We start from the raw sequence: 16630 nt of genomic DNA, 5'->3' as shown, positions 1-16630 counted from the left end.
TACTATACCAGTTTGTTCTTGCTATTCATAGATCTGTATCAATCCATCTTAGATTATTATTATATCATGGTGATGATTAATCAGTACTTGTTGATGACAATGATGACAAGGACGATGATGATGATGATGATGATGATAATCAAAGAAGCATAGGAATACACTTTGGCTGGAGATGTTTTTCCTCTCAATATGAATGTCCATTAATATGTCTGTGAGCACACACAAGGCTATCAGATCCCATTTAAATGAATCAAGAAGCTCACATAAAACTCGGGGGAAAAGTATACTCTCTTACATAACACTGGATGTTCTAGGACATTAAAATCAAGTTAAGAATATACTCAGTTTACTGAAGGGGAAAATAAAGTAACTCATACTTAAAATAACCTACAACTTAGACCTTATGATTATACCTCTTTTCTATGGAAATCTTTTAAGGTATACATAGTTCACTGCTTTATATAGAAATATTCACCTTTCCTTTCATTTATGAGTTAACAATTATTAAACACTACCTATATGCCAGGCTCTGTGCTATCAATTCTATATTTATTATTTCATTTATTCTTCAAAATAATTTAATAAAGATAAATAAAATTGTAATCAAACTCTGATAAAGATGCCCTAGCACAGAGAATTAAACAATTGTCCAGGGTCACACAGCTGGATTAGGTGAAAGGATTCACAGCTGTATCTGGAACAAAAGGCCATTCTTTTAATGGTGATTCTAACCTCCAGAGGAATGGTAACAAGAGACTTTTTAATCTCATCACATTTTTGAAGGGTGTCTCTTACCACCTCTGTGACAGTGACAGGGTCTTTAACCTCTCTCAACCTCAATTTCTTCATCTATACAATGAGAGATGGTGATATGTAAAGTTTATTATAGTTCCTCAACCATAGAAGATTTTTAGATGCCTGATAAATATATTTTCTATTCTCCTGCTATAATAAATCTGAAATCAATTCTCACAGACCTAAATTTTTAATATGTCATTGCTTTTCACTAAACCTCAAATCTCTCTTATTGTGTTGATACTTAAACCAGCAGAATAATTTCAGGCAAGTGTAAGTTTTGGTCGGATCAGTCAGCATGGTGATATATCAGTAAGGCAAGAGAATATTGACTAAGAAAATATGCAACCAAAGAAGTATACTCTCCTGATTAGTTGCATTTAGGATGATTCTGTGAAACATTCTCAGCACAAGCATAGACAAGTATCTCCGTTAAGTATTTTCAGTCTCATGTAAGTGTGAGTATACATGGGAAAGAATATTTATTTGTTTATACCATGACTCATTACACAAAGGATTTATGAAAAATTACAACAGACTGAATAAAATAAAATTAAGATAAAATAGAAATATGAAAAATGTATTAAAACTTATGTAAGCTGAGGCAAAAATTCAAGACCATGTAAACTTAGAAGACAAAAAAAAAAAATTAGAGTGTAAAAGCCAATGTAAACACAATAGTAGAATTTCAAAGTTGGCCCTGATCACTGTAGGCACTAAAGAGTCAGGTATGTAATGCACAATGTCTTTAAAGAAGAGGAAGAAGAAGAAAAATCAGAAGGAATCTTCTCAACTTGTTAAGAAAATGAAAATTTGTCAATATTGACTGATACAGTGAACAATGTTTTTGATAACATTTCTATAGCTTCTTGGGTAAATGGCTGAGCTTATGTGAGTTTTGTACTTTTGCATGTTAGTATACTTATTTATACATGAACATGAGCTCCTAAATGTATGAGTGTCATGTGTGGGTTTATATGTAATATGGAAACAATAGGGAGGTTTAATATCATAGTCTTTATACTATATCCTCTCTAAATCAAATCTTTTTGTTTGGTTCACATTTTGTCCCTATTAACAACTGAAATGCTTTCAACCCTGTTGAAAAAAATGATTATTAGACAATCTAAACTGCATTAAAGTATCCCCAAACTTATTATATCTTAACCAGCTAGTGGCTGTTGAATTTGATTATATAAAGTTTACTTGAGAGATTTTTCACAGTAAGAAATCAGAGTCGTGAAAGCTCTACTAAACAAGAATGAAAGTTAAAAGTTGGTTAAAAGTGACGCTTTCAACTAGAATCAAAATTATTCACTGATGATCCTCTTTCTCCAGACAAGTTCCAAGTAGTTCTTACTAGGCTTCCCTAGCATTAAAACAGAGGTCAGGGCTTCCCTGGTGGTGCAGTGGTTGAGAGTCCGCCTGCCGATGCAGGGGACGTGGGTTCGTGCCCCGGTCCGGGAAGATCCCACATGCCGTGGAGCGGCTGGGCACGTGAGCCATGGCCGCTGAGCCTGCGCGTCTGGAGCCTGTGCTCCGCAACGGGAGAGGCCACAACAGTGAGAGTCCCAAGTACCGCAAAAAAAAAAAAAAGAGGTCAAATGCAAATTGTAGTTTAAGCACTTACAGTCATCGTTATATATTTGAATTGATTGTATATAATTCACTGACTCAAACCTGAACTTTGATTCTACTTTATTTATTTATTCAATCAACAAATATGCATTGAGCGCATACTATGTGCCAGGATGGATATATAACCATAAATAAAACATAACGCCTTTTATCAAGTCTCTTGGGAAGGCAGACGAGTAAACAGAAGGTTTCAAGAGAGTGCATTTGTGCTTCCATGGATAAGAGAGACATAGACACCCAGCCTCAGGTGTCAGGGAAATCTTCCTGCCATTTAATTGGATCCCCTATGAAAAAATACGAGTTATCCAGATGAAAATGCAGGGAACAATGTTCTTCACAGAGGAAACAATATAGACAAATATACAAATAATGTTGGGAACACTTCAAATGGATTAAAGCATCAAATGAGGGCAGGAGTATGTGATGAGACAAGAAAGGAGTACAAAGCAAAGGCCAGATCAGGAAGGGATTTACATGCTGTTAATAAGGAATTTTGATTTTTATCCTGAGTAACATTATTGAAGTGATCGAAAGATTTTTTTCTGGGGATTAATAGAAGATTCTCATTTTGGTGACTTGTTTATGAAACACAAATTAAAAGAGATTGAGGCAGACACTAGTAGTTTCCTACCTAAAATCCTTTCTCGCACTTTTAAGGTAAATGAACTGAACTAAAACAGCTTCCAAGACTCTCTTGCAGCTAGAAACGGCCATGTGATGCAATTTTGTGTGTAGCTGAACCACACTGACTCCATTTTGTCAGCTCCATCTTAGGCCTGCAATTCTACCCCTCCCCTTTCTATGTGACTGAGATTTATCCTACTCACAAGGAATTCACCCAAGCCAGATAAGTTCCATATCAACTTTAACCCTTGCCTTCATCTGATATGAAAACTGGAAGAATGCCGTTTTCTGACACAGATGGTTAATAATGATCAGCAAGGAATAATGGTTATGACACCTCCAAGGGGAGGAAAACCCCCTGGTCTGCATCAGTTTGGATTTGCTTCTTCCTTAGTAGTCAGATTCTATCTTTAGCTTTGGCCTTTTTAAATCCCCCTGTACCATTTTCAGTGGAGCAGAGTGCAGCTTCAAATGCTTCTGAATGGTCATCCCCTACCCCCCACACTACCCTATATGTAAATTATCCACAATAAAATTCACATTTGTACTTTACGGTTGCTTCTCAGTTCAGAAGATATTCAATATCTCCACCTTCCAACATTTTAACTAATCAGATGTAGGCAGAGTTCCCTTGGAGAGGGCTTCCCTTGCTAATTAAAATAGCAAAGCTTCAAAAGTAGGGGGATTTTTGCCTTTCCTCTTTCTCCCTTCCTTCTTCTTCTTTTCTGAGATGTATGTGATTCTGAGGATATTGGAACCATCTTGCATTCATGTGGATACAAAACACAATTAAAGATTACAGAAAGATAAAAGATGGAGATATAATTCTTTGTAGAATATCAATGTTTTAGGAAAAAATGGAGGAACTCCAGCCTACTATGTACATAGAGAAGGAGCTGTCATAGAGGTAAGAAGAAGACAGTGAAAGTGCAGTGCTATTGAGGTCAAAGGAAGAGAACATTCAGGAAAAAGGTAGTGGTGAATAGCATGAAAAGTGACAGACATCAAGAAGGGTCATGAACAGGGATCCTCAGGAGTACAAAAAAAAAAGGAGATGTTTCTCTTCTCTGTTTTTTCATCAATGATCTAAACTTTTCCATGAGCCCTCACCCTGCTGAGAAAATGGGAAATTTATACTTTCCAATTAATGATATCACCAGCTCTTCTAGTTCAAAATTTCTTATTTTTATAAAAGTTCCTTTCAACTAAGTTCTCAGTCTTTCAAAATACTTCCCTCCCGATCTTTATCCTTCAGAAAGTGCGAGTGCACGAGAGCTTACTGGGTCCTCATAGTGGAGTAGAAAGTGGGATCTTGGCCCTATACTCTATACTCGTGACTGTGGTGAGGGTCTACTTTATTCCACACTGGGACTGGTCACTGCCAAGGTACAATTGATTGCATATGGACTTCTAGACAAGCCCCAGCAACCACCACTGCTTGACACAAAAACTGCTTCCAGTTACTAAGGTCTGTGCCCTCAGTGTCCTGCTCTTCTTGTCCTCAAGATTCACCTGGTCTAGAAATCCAGCAGTGCTCTCAGGTCACCAAGGTGGAGTGGGATTTATAAATTGGCCACAATGAACTTGAGGCTTTAGCCCCTTCAGAACCACAATTTGTCATGAAGCATGAATCTCCCCAGGTCTTGCCTGGAGAAGCACCCAACTCATTCACTCACCTTCCCCTGCAATGTTCTCTGGAGGTTTCTGCTACACCCCTTAGCTCTTGATGTTCCCTAATCCCATCCCATCAGCAGAAATACAGCAAATCAAAGATTTTAGAACCTACAAACTTCATTCACCCCTACCGCTTTTCTATTTTCCATTTTCTCTTCCTTCCTTCCTTCCTCAGTGGTTATCAAACTTCAGCACACATCAGAATAACCTGGTGGATTTATTAAAATCCAATTTTCTAGGCCCCACCCCCTGGAGTTTCTGATTCAGTAGGTTTGGGTTGGATTTGGAGAATTTGCATTTCTAACAAGTTTCCAGGTGCTGTTGATAATGCTGGTCCCCAAACCACACTTAGAGAACTACTACTGTTCTACAGCTGATTGGTTGCAGATTGAGGGGAAGGGGGTTGAATTAAGCCTCAAGGCAACTCAGTCTTAAATTTGGAAGAGACATTCTCTCTAAACAGTGAAGAAAACTATTTTCTGAAACCTTCAATGGTGGTTCTTCTTATGGGAGCTAAAGGATGGAAGTTAGGGATTACCAAAGACGAAAATATATTTTTGTAATAGTCCAAAGATTTCTCTCCATTACAGCAAGACAAAAGGTCTTTTGTGGCTTTGGAGAGTGCCAGTTCATTAGAAAGAGGGAGCAAAAGGCAGATTCCAATGAATTAACAAGTGAATGGAAGGTAAGGAGGTAGTAGACAGTGAGTATAAACAATGTTTTCAAAATCTTGACCTCTCTCTTTCTCTCTCTCTCTCTCTCTCTCTCTATGGGGGTGGAGGAATAGCAGAGACTTGAACATGTTAAAATGTTGCTGGCAATGACTAGCAGAATGGTTTGAAGACACAGAAGAGAGTTTAAAATCGATGATCTAAATTCCCTGATGAAAGGAAGGAAGATAGAATTCAAAGCCCAGGGAGGGTGACTATGTTAGGAGGAGAGAGAGAGAGAGACTGTGCATCCATGGTGAGAGAAAGGACAGAGTTTGTATTGAAAGTGAGGAGTTTCAAGTTGAGTGTTTGGGGAGGTACATGGTAGAGTAGGGGGTTTTAGACATCTGGAGAATATTTGCAAGAGCCTTTCTCCAGAATGAGAGTAGACTAACAAAGAAAGATGGGATGGTTGAAGTTCCAGTTGCCATTACTAAAGATTTAATGGTTTCTGTGTCTACCCAAACTCCATTTAGTCTCAGATCTATTCCTAGGCATTCTCTTCTTTTGGCAATAGTCCTTCTGCCTCTGTCTCTCCAGACTAGGGGCAAAGCGGCTTCCTGCTTTTGCTTATCTCTGAGTTTACCTGCAGTTTCAGGTGGGCTTTCAGTTCTTGGTAACCAATTCCCACATGAAATTCCTTGTTTTAAATTCTCAAATTGGTTTCTAACTTCTGGCTGGACCCTGACTCATCCAGCACTAAGCGCTTTGGTTGTGAGATCCTTCAATGGATGTGGACGATTGAAATAGCCTCTGAGCTATTGCCAAGAAGGAATGATGGTGGAGCAAAGGGACAAAGGAAGTGATTAATGACAAGACACTGATTACAGCAATAGATCTTTCATTTCCGGTCCAATTCAGTAATGCCATTCCAACACTGTGTAAAACAAGAAAAGAGACATTGGCAGCCTGAAACCATACAAAATAAATTCTCCTCTATATCTCGATGACTTAGAAATCAGGTCTAAGTGTTTTTTAAAACACCTTGCAGATGATGTAATTGCTTAAGACAATAGTCACATGACTTAGAAAATTATTTTTACATTGAGCAGGCTCTGGAACTTATGACAAAAAAGGTTTATCTCAGAACTCCACCCTCTAATATTCTTGGATTCATGATTGGTAGAAAAGAAAAAGCTCATTTTTTTCCCCTTATACTTTCAGTGGAACTGTAAGATTTGAAGATTTATTTTTATCTAACTGAGCCCCTAAGGCAGGAATCAGACATAGTACTTTTGTTTTCTCAAAGTGTTAGGACCGTCTGGGGTAATGGTGGATGCAGAAGTTTACATGACAGCTCTGAACCTCATCCCCATTTCTCTTGGCTCCTATGCAGCCATTTGTTAGCTCTATTGCACGTGTGTGCATGTGTGTGTGTGTGTGAGAGAGAGAGAGAGAGAGAGAGAGAGAGATTCCAGTTTCTTGGGCCAGGATGTTGAGTAATAAGTGAGATAAAGCGGCATGTGTGATATGATGAGACCAGCACAATTTGGGGGGTTGCACATACGTAATCAGTTCAAACTGATAACATATATGGATGTGTGTGTGTATGAATTATAACCTACATTTTGAGGGAGAAAGGAAACCTCACAAGGAGCCAAGAAAAATTCTTCACAAGATTTTTTCCAACAATAATAATAGAAGAATAACAATGTCACTAGGTATTTCATACTCAGTTTTTAAACGTTTCTAACCTAATAAATAATTGAAAATACAGGACATTATTCTACCATAGCTGTGTCAAGGAATTGATATTTGCTTAAATATTTTCTGTGTTTTCCTGATGTGATTACAAGATTTAAAAGCCTTTCCTTGCACAAAATAATCTTCCAGGGAAAAGGTAAACAACTATATAGAGAATCTAAGTCTCTTAGTTGTTTTTAATGGTAACATTTACAATGATAGGTTCAATTGACCAAAATAATCTATCAAATGTATATATTTTTAAAATGCTTTCAAGACAGTGGACACATTAAACAGATAGTTCCATGTTTCTTAAACCAGAGACCTTTTGAGAGTTGAAGAGTCACTTGTGGTTTTTGTATTATTTTCTGCCATAATTCATTTTTATCTCTTTTTCCTATAATATTTATTTTTCCCACAAAAGCACTTAGGGAAGTACACCGTCTTGAAATTTGTCCTTTCATTGTTAAGCCTCTTTTCTCCCTAATTTAACAGATAATTCAGATTAATGTATTGTTCAAAATGCCACATGCATTGTTCTTACTAGCTAGTGAAGCTTGGAGCATGACTGACCCATATAAATAAAAATGATTGTGTTCTAGTGTATTAAAAACAGCCCATCTCAAGAATTAGTTCATTGTTCTTTCTTGCTGTGGCCATTAACCAAGATCAAATATGAATGTGACACTAATTTTATCATGTATTAGTTTCTATTGCTGTGTAAGAAGTTACCACAAATTTACCAGCTTAAGCCAACACCCATTTATAGCTCAGTTCTGTATGTGGGAATTTCCGATACGGTCAGACTGGGTTCTCTGCTTAGGGTATCACAGGATGGAAAGCAAGGTGTCAGCCAGGCCATTCTCATCTGTAGTCTTTGAAGAAAAATCTACCTCCATACTAAGTTTTATTATTGGCAGAATTGAGTTCCTTGCAGTTATTGGTCAGAAGTCCAACAACTTCCAAGGAAGCAGGGACTGCTCTAAGCTCCCACTGGCTACCATATTCCTTTCCATGTAACCCTTTCCACATTCAAGCCAGTAATGCTTGGTTTCATGCTTCAAATCTCTGGTTCCTGGCTTTGAACTCGAAATCCATATTTAAAGGGCCCATATGATTATCAGGCCATCTTGATAATCTTATCTTAAAGCTAACTGATTGGGACCTAAATTACACCTGCAGAATCTCCTCATAGCAAATGTAGGTTAGTGTTTGAATAATTGAGAGAAAGTGCATATACCCCAGAGGCCAGGAATCTTAGGAGCCATCTTAGAATTCTGCCTACCACATATTGATTCTTCTTTCACCTCATTACCCTACAAAATATACCGTCTTGCCAAAAATCACGTATAACTGAGTTCATAGTTAATTCATACCTGGGACAGAAACAGTGGTCTTGAACACTTAACATTAGACCAAAACCAAATGTTCCTCCACCTCCTTCATTTATTCAATTGTATTTATTGATCATCTGTTCTAATCATATCTAATTAGAAAAGAATACTGGTGCTATTTGTCCCCAGAATATCTTTTCTATATTCTTTTTTCTATAGGGTCAAAATTTTAGCTAAACTACTCCATGGTTTTGCTGCCTTGGCACCCATTTTGTTTGGCCAAAGGGCCTGCAAGGGACCTCAAGCTGACACTCGAGCAGCCTGTGAAGGTTCATGTGGCAGAGAACTGAGGTCTCTTCAACAACCAGCACAAGAACTAATACACAGCACAAGAACCGAAATCCACATTCTTCCATTCATTGCCTACCTTTGTGTTTTTCCAGAGATAGGAGGATCCAAGAGAGAGCAAGGCAGAAGTACAACATCTTTTAGGATTAGTCCTGGGTCACACCCATCACTTCCACCATATTCTATGTGTCAAAAGTAAGTCACTGAACTTAATAAACAGCCCACGTTTAAGGGGATTGAAATTAAGCTCCACGTTTTTAAGAGGAGCAATTGATTTGTGGACATATTTTAACTACCATTGGAGATTATGTAAGAATTCCAAAACAATTGTCTCTAATGAGGACAATGCTGAAACTCAGATAAGAGAGTCTAAGAATTTCACTTACTTCTATGAGCAAACACAAATCTGCCTTTAAGGGCCAGAAATTCCATTTGGAAAAATAACACTGATTCTTAAATATGCACATATATTTTTAAGAATAGAAAGTCTTTCTTTTAAAATAACAGTAAGCTTGATTCCTAGGTGACCTTGGAATTGCATTATTTTTCAATAATTTATATTCATTGATCAGCTGAACAGTTTGACACCTTATTTATGGGCTACTGTGATGGATCACATCTGTTCCCAAAGTAAAGTAAACAAATTCTCAGTTTAGATAATTAGAGTGAGAGCCCAGATTTGATTATATTTTCTTTTATACTACAGGAATATTTCAGTTTCGAGATTATGTTTGTTTTCTTTTGTTACTGAAAACTTAAGCACAATCCTTGAGTATATCATGTTATATATCTTTAAAAATCTAGAACATAGTTGATAATATTAGTAGACTTTTAAATATATGTATTATTATTTATATATGCATATATATCTTTAAATATTTTTACATTTTTCCTAAAAAGGAGCAAAGACTCTTTCCTAACTTGTGATTGTGATGATGTCAAATACATAATCTTTGTATGAGGGAGTGAGTGAGTGTGTGCATGCGTGCGTATATGTGGAAAGAGAGAGAGAGTTAGTTCTCATCATCCATGCTTTAGATGTCATGTGAAATTTATCTAACCCACTGGCTTCTTGTAGTTGAACTTCTAACAAAGTATATATATCAGCAAAGCACTGACAGATGCAAGTAAAATTCATGGCATCCAGAATTATATCCTATTCACAAAACGCAACCCTGTGCAAACATTTGATTGAGTCTGATCTAGCTTGCATAAGAATCATAACTTATTAGTCTCTCAGTTATAAAGGAATGAATTCACCTTCCTATGTTCTTTAGTACATAAGCATTCCTACAGTCTCATAGTACCATAGGCCATGCTTACCTAGAAAATCTCTTCAGACCCTCTGAAATTAAGTATGCATAATTTAAGGCCAATTATTTTCCTAGTAAATGTGCCATTGAAACATCATGTTTGAGACTGAAAATTACAGTGGTTTAGATATAGAAGATTTCTATGTTTTTCTTTCCTTCTTTTCCTCCTCCTTTTAACCCATATTCAGTAATGGTGGTGGTGGGGGGTAATTGAGGTTTATGTGCCAGAACTGGGCATATTGCCTTGAAAATGCTTTGTCAAATCATCTGTTATCTCTATATACATTCTTGTGCCAGGTGCCTGCAAGGACTTATTGATAGCAAGGGCCAAATAATCTTTTGAAATGTTAATAATTAAGAAATTATGTACTTATACACATATTACTACATATATTATATACAAGGAGATAAGGCAGAAAAGATCTCACATCTTTAATATTATTTTTTTATCCAAATCTGTCATTACATGCTTCTTAACTGATGCAACACATTAAACTAATTTTATTCTGACTCAAGCAATTTAAACCAACGAACACTAACTCATGAAGTACTGGGAAAGGTAGAGATAATAAAATGTGATTATTAAGCCAGGAGATACTGCCACTACCTTTGATAGCAATAACTAACCCTTATCTTATATGGGCTGCTGCTCATCAAAACTCCATACATAGACACAACTGTGAATTGTACTGTTTAATATATGTAAAAAATTGAGGTGCAAAGGTCAGTTATGTGTCTAAAGTTGATTAGCAAAGTTAAAAATAGGCCCCTTTTTTCTGACACTTGGTTTTGAATCCAGGCATCCTAAGCAGACCTTTCCTCCTAGCCTCCAAAAATTGCATTAGGATTAACTTCAGACAGCAAATACCAAATTTCTACCAACACAAGGAGGAAATGTTGCAGAGAATTAAGCCATACAACTGCATGTTTCACGGTATCCAGTGCTTAATTTCAAGTGAAAATTGTGATGTCTACATAATGGATCTGTATGAAACCACATCCAGATTTGGAGTAACAAGGAGCAGAGCACTTGCCTTAATATAGACACACACCTTTTCCTCCTTCCAGAGAACACTGCTCAGCAAAATGCAGTCATGTGTGCAGAGAGAGATTAGGTCACTGGCAACAGTTTGGGCAGTCTGTCACCAATAAAAAATATTTCCCTCTGGAGTGGTTTAAGAGTAATAAATGGGGTTAAATTTAAAGTCTCAAAGGAAAGTAATTAAATGCTTTTGAGCATTTAATTGGGGGTCTCATTTTTTGCAGCTACGAAGGTACAAATATCTACACGCTAGACCAAGTTCTTTACTTGGTTTAAATTCTGTTGGAGGTGGGAGGAGTACCTCAGGCCAAGTGCTTTCTTAATTTAAATAGACAAATGATGCAGAATGCTCCCTTGTCAACCATTATTGAAGTTGTTGTAGAATAATCTTTAAAAAGTTCATAGCTCTAGTGATATCACCTCTAGCAAAGCTTGGAAACTTCGAAGGAAGATCTAAGTAACTCAGGGAAACAGAGTTCCTTCTTTTCCCATGACAGCAAGCTGGGGATGAGGATGGAGAACCTGTCTCTCTTGTTGACTGGTGTATTCCCAGTGACGATGCTGAATCCAGCACAGAGTGATATTCACTAGATATTTGCTAACATTCTACCAGGATGGCTTCTTACCAAACCCATAAAGGAAATGAGTTCTAGACAAAGAGATGGACAAAGTTTTGGCCACACAAAAGGTAAAGTCAGAGGTTACTGATTTCAAGCTATTTAGGAGCACTGAAAAAGTTCCACTCCTCAAAAAACCATCTCTCTTATGACCAGAAATAAGGACTAAATTTTTATAATTATGGGCTCACAACTATTAAAATTCTACATCCAATAAGACAACGGGCCTGATAACCATTTGTATCTCCTTGTAAGGAGGGCTCTCAATATGCCTACCTATGGCAGTTTAGAGACAGAAACAGACAGAGAGGGTTCACTTGTACTTAAAACTCAGCTCCTCCAAGAGGGAAGTCACTCCTAACCTATGTCCTCCATCCCATCCAAGCACTATCCCACTGAATAGTAATTATCTATTTACGTGTCAGACTGCTTATGGCCAACTGACAGTAAGCAGTAAGGCTTTGAAAGCCCATGCCATCTTGTTCATTGCTGTATTCCTTATTTAAAACCATATTTTTGATGCTGTATTAGGGTTCTCCAGAAACATAGAACCAATAGGAGATATAGATATATACGTGAGACCGAGAGAGGGGTAAGATACTGATGATAGGATTGTCTCACTCAATCTGCTGTCTGCGAGCTGGAGAGCCAGGACAGCCAGTTGTGAATTCAGTCCAAGCCCAAAGGCCTGAGAACCAAGAGCGCTGATGTTCAAGGACAGGAGAAGATGGATATCCCAACTCAAGCAGAGAGAGAAGATGCCCTTCCTCCACCTTTTTGTTCTATTTAGGCCCTCAGCAGATTGAATGATGCCCGCTTGCACTGGTGAGGGTGGATCTTCTTTCTCAGTTTAATTCAATGCTAATCACTTCTAGAAACACCCTTACAGACACACCCAGGAATAATGTTTTACCAGCTATCTGGGCATCACTTAGCCCAGTCAAGTTGATACATAAATTTAACCAACATAGTTGTTAATTAATTATTTAATAAATACATATTGAATAACAAGGGTACAATTCTAGACAAAGGGAGGTAGCCATTGTAGGTGATGAGAGAATGAAAGAAAAAGAGAGAAGACATTGCAAAGTTGACAACAGTGTCTTGGCCCACCCAGAATAGATAGCCTTCAGTGAAGGCTCCTAGAATTCAGTAGTACAGTGGGGTCTTGCTCCCCACAAAGGCTCTAAGGGAAAGACTTTCCTTGCTTCTTCTAGCTTCTGGCGGTTGCTGGCAGTTCTTGGTGTTCCTTGTCTTGTAGCTGCATCACTCTAATCTCTGCCTCTGTCTTTACATGGCCTTCTCCCCTGTGTGTCAATGTCTCTGTGTCCAAATTTTCCTCTTCTTATAAGGAGGGCAGTCACATTGGATTTAAGGCCCATCCTTATCTTAATTTGATTACATCTACGAAGACCCTATTTCCAAATAAAGTCACATTCACAGGTTGCAGGTGGATGTAAATACTGGAGGGATACTAGCATAGTAGCTAAACAAATATAGAAACTAATCTATGCTTAGCTGTTGGCCTTCACAATTTACAAGATTTTCTGTTATATTCTACAATGCCTTTATCACCAAAGAAAGGGGAAATAATGTACATTTAAGGCAGTTGCAGACTGTAGAGCAGGCAAATCTTGGAAAATTTGCCTTTTAATATCTGTCAGATTACATCGCCAGAGATTGGTGGATAACGAAATCTGATTCAAGATTTTATCATTCAAAATAATTAATATTTCTCCTTGTCACCAAATCAATTGCTACAAATGTTCATGTAGGTTTGTGCTATAGAGGAGCTATGTAGTTTAACTAGGAAATACGACAGACCACAGAGCCCAGGGTCAAGTTCAACCTCCACCACTTACACTGGGTCGGGGGAGGGGGGTGGGAATTAACTGACTCTCTGTGCCTCAGTTTCCTCATCTGTGAAATGGGGGTAACAGAATCTCCTCATATTGGTATAGCATTTAGTGAGTTGATATATATGAAGTGTTCAGAACAATGACTGACAAACAAGCAACGCTCTCCAAAAGTTAGCAAAGATTGCTAGAAAACTTCAGGGGAAAACACTCATACAGAGATCACCATCACAACCATTAATACCTGTGTGTTTCTTCTAAGTTATTTGATAGCAAACCTTTTTTTAATGGCACTTTTTTTTCCTAATCATTAATTTGAAGACAAAGATTCACTATTTTTATATCCATCAGTGCAATTTTAGATTGAGATGGCTAAACTTTTTCGGTTTCTATGGCGATTATCTACTGAATAGTTTACTTACTGCCCCTGAGCTGTCAACGCATACTGTTTAATTTATAAAGCTGATCTAAACCTCTATGGGGGAAAAAGCCACCAATATTTCTCCAGACTTACTTGGATTTATTTTCAGTGTCAGACAAGACATAACATTTATTATGATTCACCTTAGCATGATGACATTTCATTTTTCTTGTTGAAGAAGATGTTCCAGAAAAAAGAAAAAAAAGTTCAAAATCTCTTTAGTCTTCTGGATGTCTCATAATAAATGAGAGGCTCTGCTTTTCCTCAGTGCTTCAATAGCAAGAAGTGTTTATATTTCAAGACTAAGCCCCCACCGAATATTTACAAAATTTGTTGCAAGGTGTTGAACTATAAATCTAAAGTTTGAAATCTACATCAAATATAGGAGGAAAGCCCATTTGAAAAAAAAGTATGAAACAAAAAGTCAGAAGTAAAAATGTAAATATTTTAAAGTCTTATTTAAATCTTTAAGTGTCTTTCTCATAAATAGCACATAAAACTTATTTTATCAAATGTTCTTCAGTCTTGTCATTCTGAATACAAGATGTTATCGTAGAAAGCTGAGGGACGCAGAGTTTAGGTTATTAGAACGTTAGCGATATTAGAGGATTTAACACATACATAATGTGAAATATGAAATTAATTTGTATGAACTAGGTTTTATGGTTTTGAAAAGGAATCAAATCTTACATTTTGGGTTTTTATGGATGAATTCATATCTGAAATAGTCTTTTATAAAGAGCAGTGTGAAAAATTGTACTCTTGTCTTAACATCTAAATGAAGGCTGGAGCCTGGCTAAGCAAAACCTATCCACTGGATATTCAAAAACAGTGATATGGGGCTTCCCTGGTGGCGCAGTGGTTGAGAGTCCGCCTGCCGATGCAGGGGACACGGGTTCGTGCCCCGGTCCTGGAAGATCCCACATGCCGCAGAGTGGCTGGGCCCGTGAGCCATGGCCGCTGAGCCTGCGTGTCCGGAGCCTGTGCTCCGCAACCGGAGAGGCCACAACAGTGAGAGGCCCGCGTACCGCAAAAAAAAAAAAAAAAAAAGAAAACAGTGATATGGAGTCAAATTTTCAATGTTAAATGTGTTGTACAGTGATGGTATAATATATGCATCTTCCATCCCGCTTTCATTCTGAACTCAACGTTGCTAATAAAACTGTACCTTCCCATATCCACCCAGAGCAATTTAAATAACAGAATATTATTTACTAAGTATTTTGAGTTCTTAAATGTTATGGTTCTCTAGAATATTCCAGGACTTCTACTTTTTTGAAGCCAGGAACATTAGTAGCTTTGTAACAAATGCTTGTTGACACAATAAACTGAATAGCAGTACAGATTCTCTTAATTGCCAAATAAATAATGAATGGATTGGAATGAGTTCACATAAATGGAAACCTCATAAAAATTTCACGTTTTACGTCATCGTTCACATTTACTAAAAAGAAGATAAGACAGAGACAAAGAGATTGAAAAAAAACAAAACAAAAACAAAGGCAAACTAGTTCCAGAGAGGATGTTTAGTCAATTCAATGGTTTTTATCTTTTTTTTAAATGTTGTTTGTTCCTATAGAACAAAACAACAGATAAAGAAGATAGTTCATCTGCACCACTGTCATTCCAAACTGGTCTGATAAGATGTCCCGCCAAAAACTCAATCTACATTAAAATGGTAAATTCCATGATTGCATACAGGCATGGCCTTTGTGTCTTAGAACATTCTCCCAGAAGTCATTGAAAGTATGTTAATAAATTACAATGCTATTTTAAGAACAATTTATACATAATTCATTTCCTAAACAATAGAGCATGAAAAATTACACTTATGCTTTACCTTCCTTTGGAAGTAGTAAGTGAGGTTCGTATTATAGGTATTCATACTTGTTTTCTAATTAAACATATTTATCTCTGAAATACATTTATCACTTTCTCTACACTGTTTGCTCATGAATCAACTCAATCTAACTTGCCCTTCCAGGGTCAAATTATATCAAAAGCTGGAAGTGAAACTTAAGCAATAGCTAGGCATTTTGAAATGATATGAGGAGGAACAGGGCTTTGAAGGGAGGAGGGAGAATTTGATTAGGAGCCAGAAGAACTGGGTTCTTGTTTCTGCTGTGATTCTAACCAACCAACTCTGTGTGACTGTGAGTAATTCACTTTCCTTCTCTGAGTCCCAGCTTCCTCGTCTCAGAAACAACAGTTACCAATATAATGTGCTGTTGTGCGTTGACTAAATAAACATCCATGGTAATGGGGATGAACTGCCATTTGCAGAGACCGGAAGGCATGCACGTGGCAAAGAAAATAGACGTGCTAAAGAATGATCAGAGGGAGGGCTTCCCTGGTGGCGCAGTGGTTGACAGTCCACCTGCCGATGCAGGGGACAAGGGTTCGTGTCCCGGTCCGGGAGGATCCCACATGCCGCCGAGCGGCTGGGCCCGTGAGCCATGGCCACTGAGCCTGCGCGTCCGGAGCCTGTGCTCCGCAGCGGGAGAGGCCACAGCAGTGAGAGGCCAGCTTACCGCAAAAAAAAAAAAAAAAAGAATAACCAGAAAGACCCACCAAA

This window comes from Globicephala melas, chromosome 3 (assembly GCF_963455315.2).
Source record: "Globicephala melas chromosome 3, mGloMel1.2, whole genome shotgun sequence".
Taxonomy (NCBI): domain Eukaryota; kingdom Metazoa; phylum Chordata; class Mammalia; order Artiodactyla; family Delphinidae; genus Globicephala; species Globicephala melas.
This window is presented reverse-complemented; position numbering follows the sequence as displayed.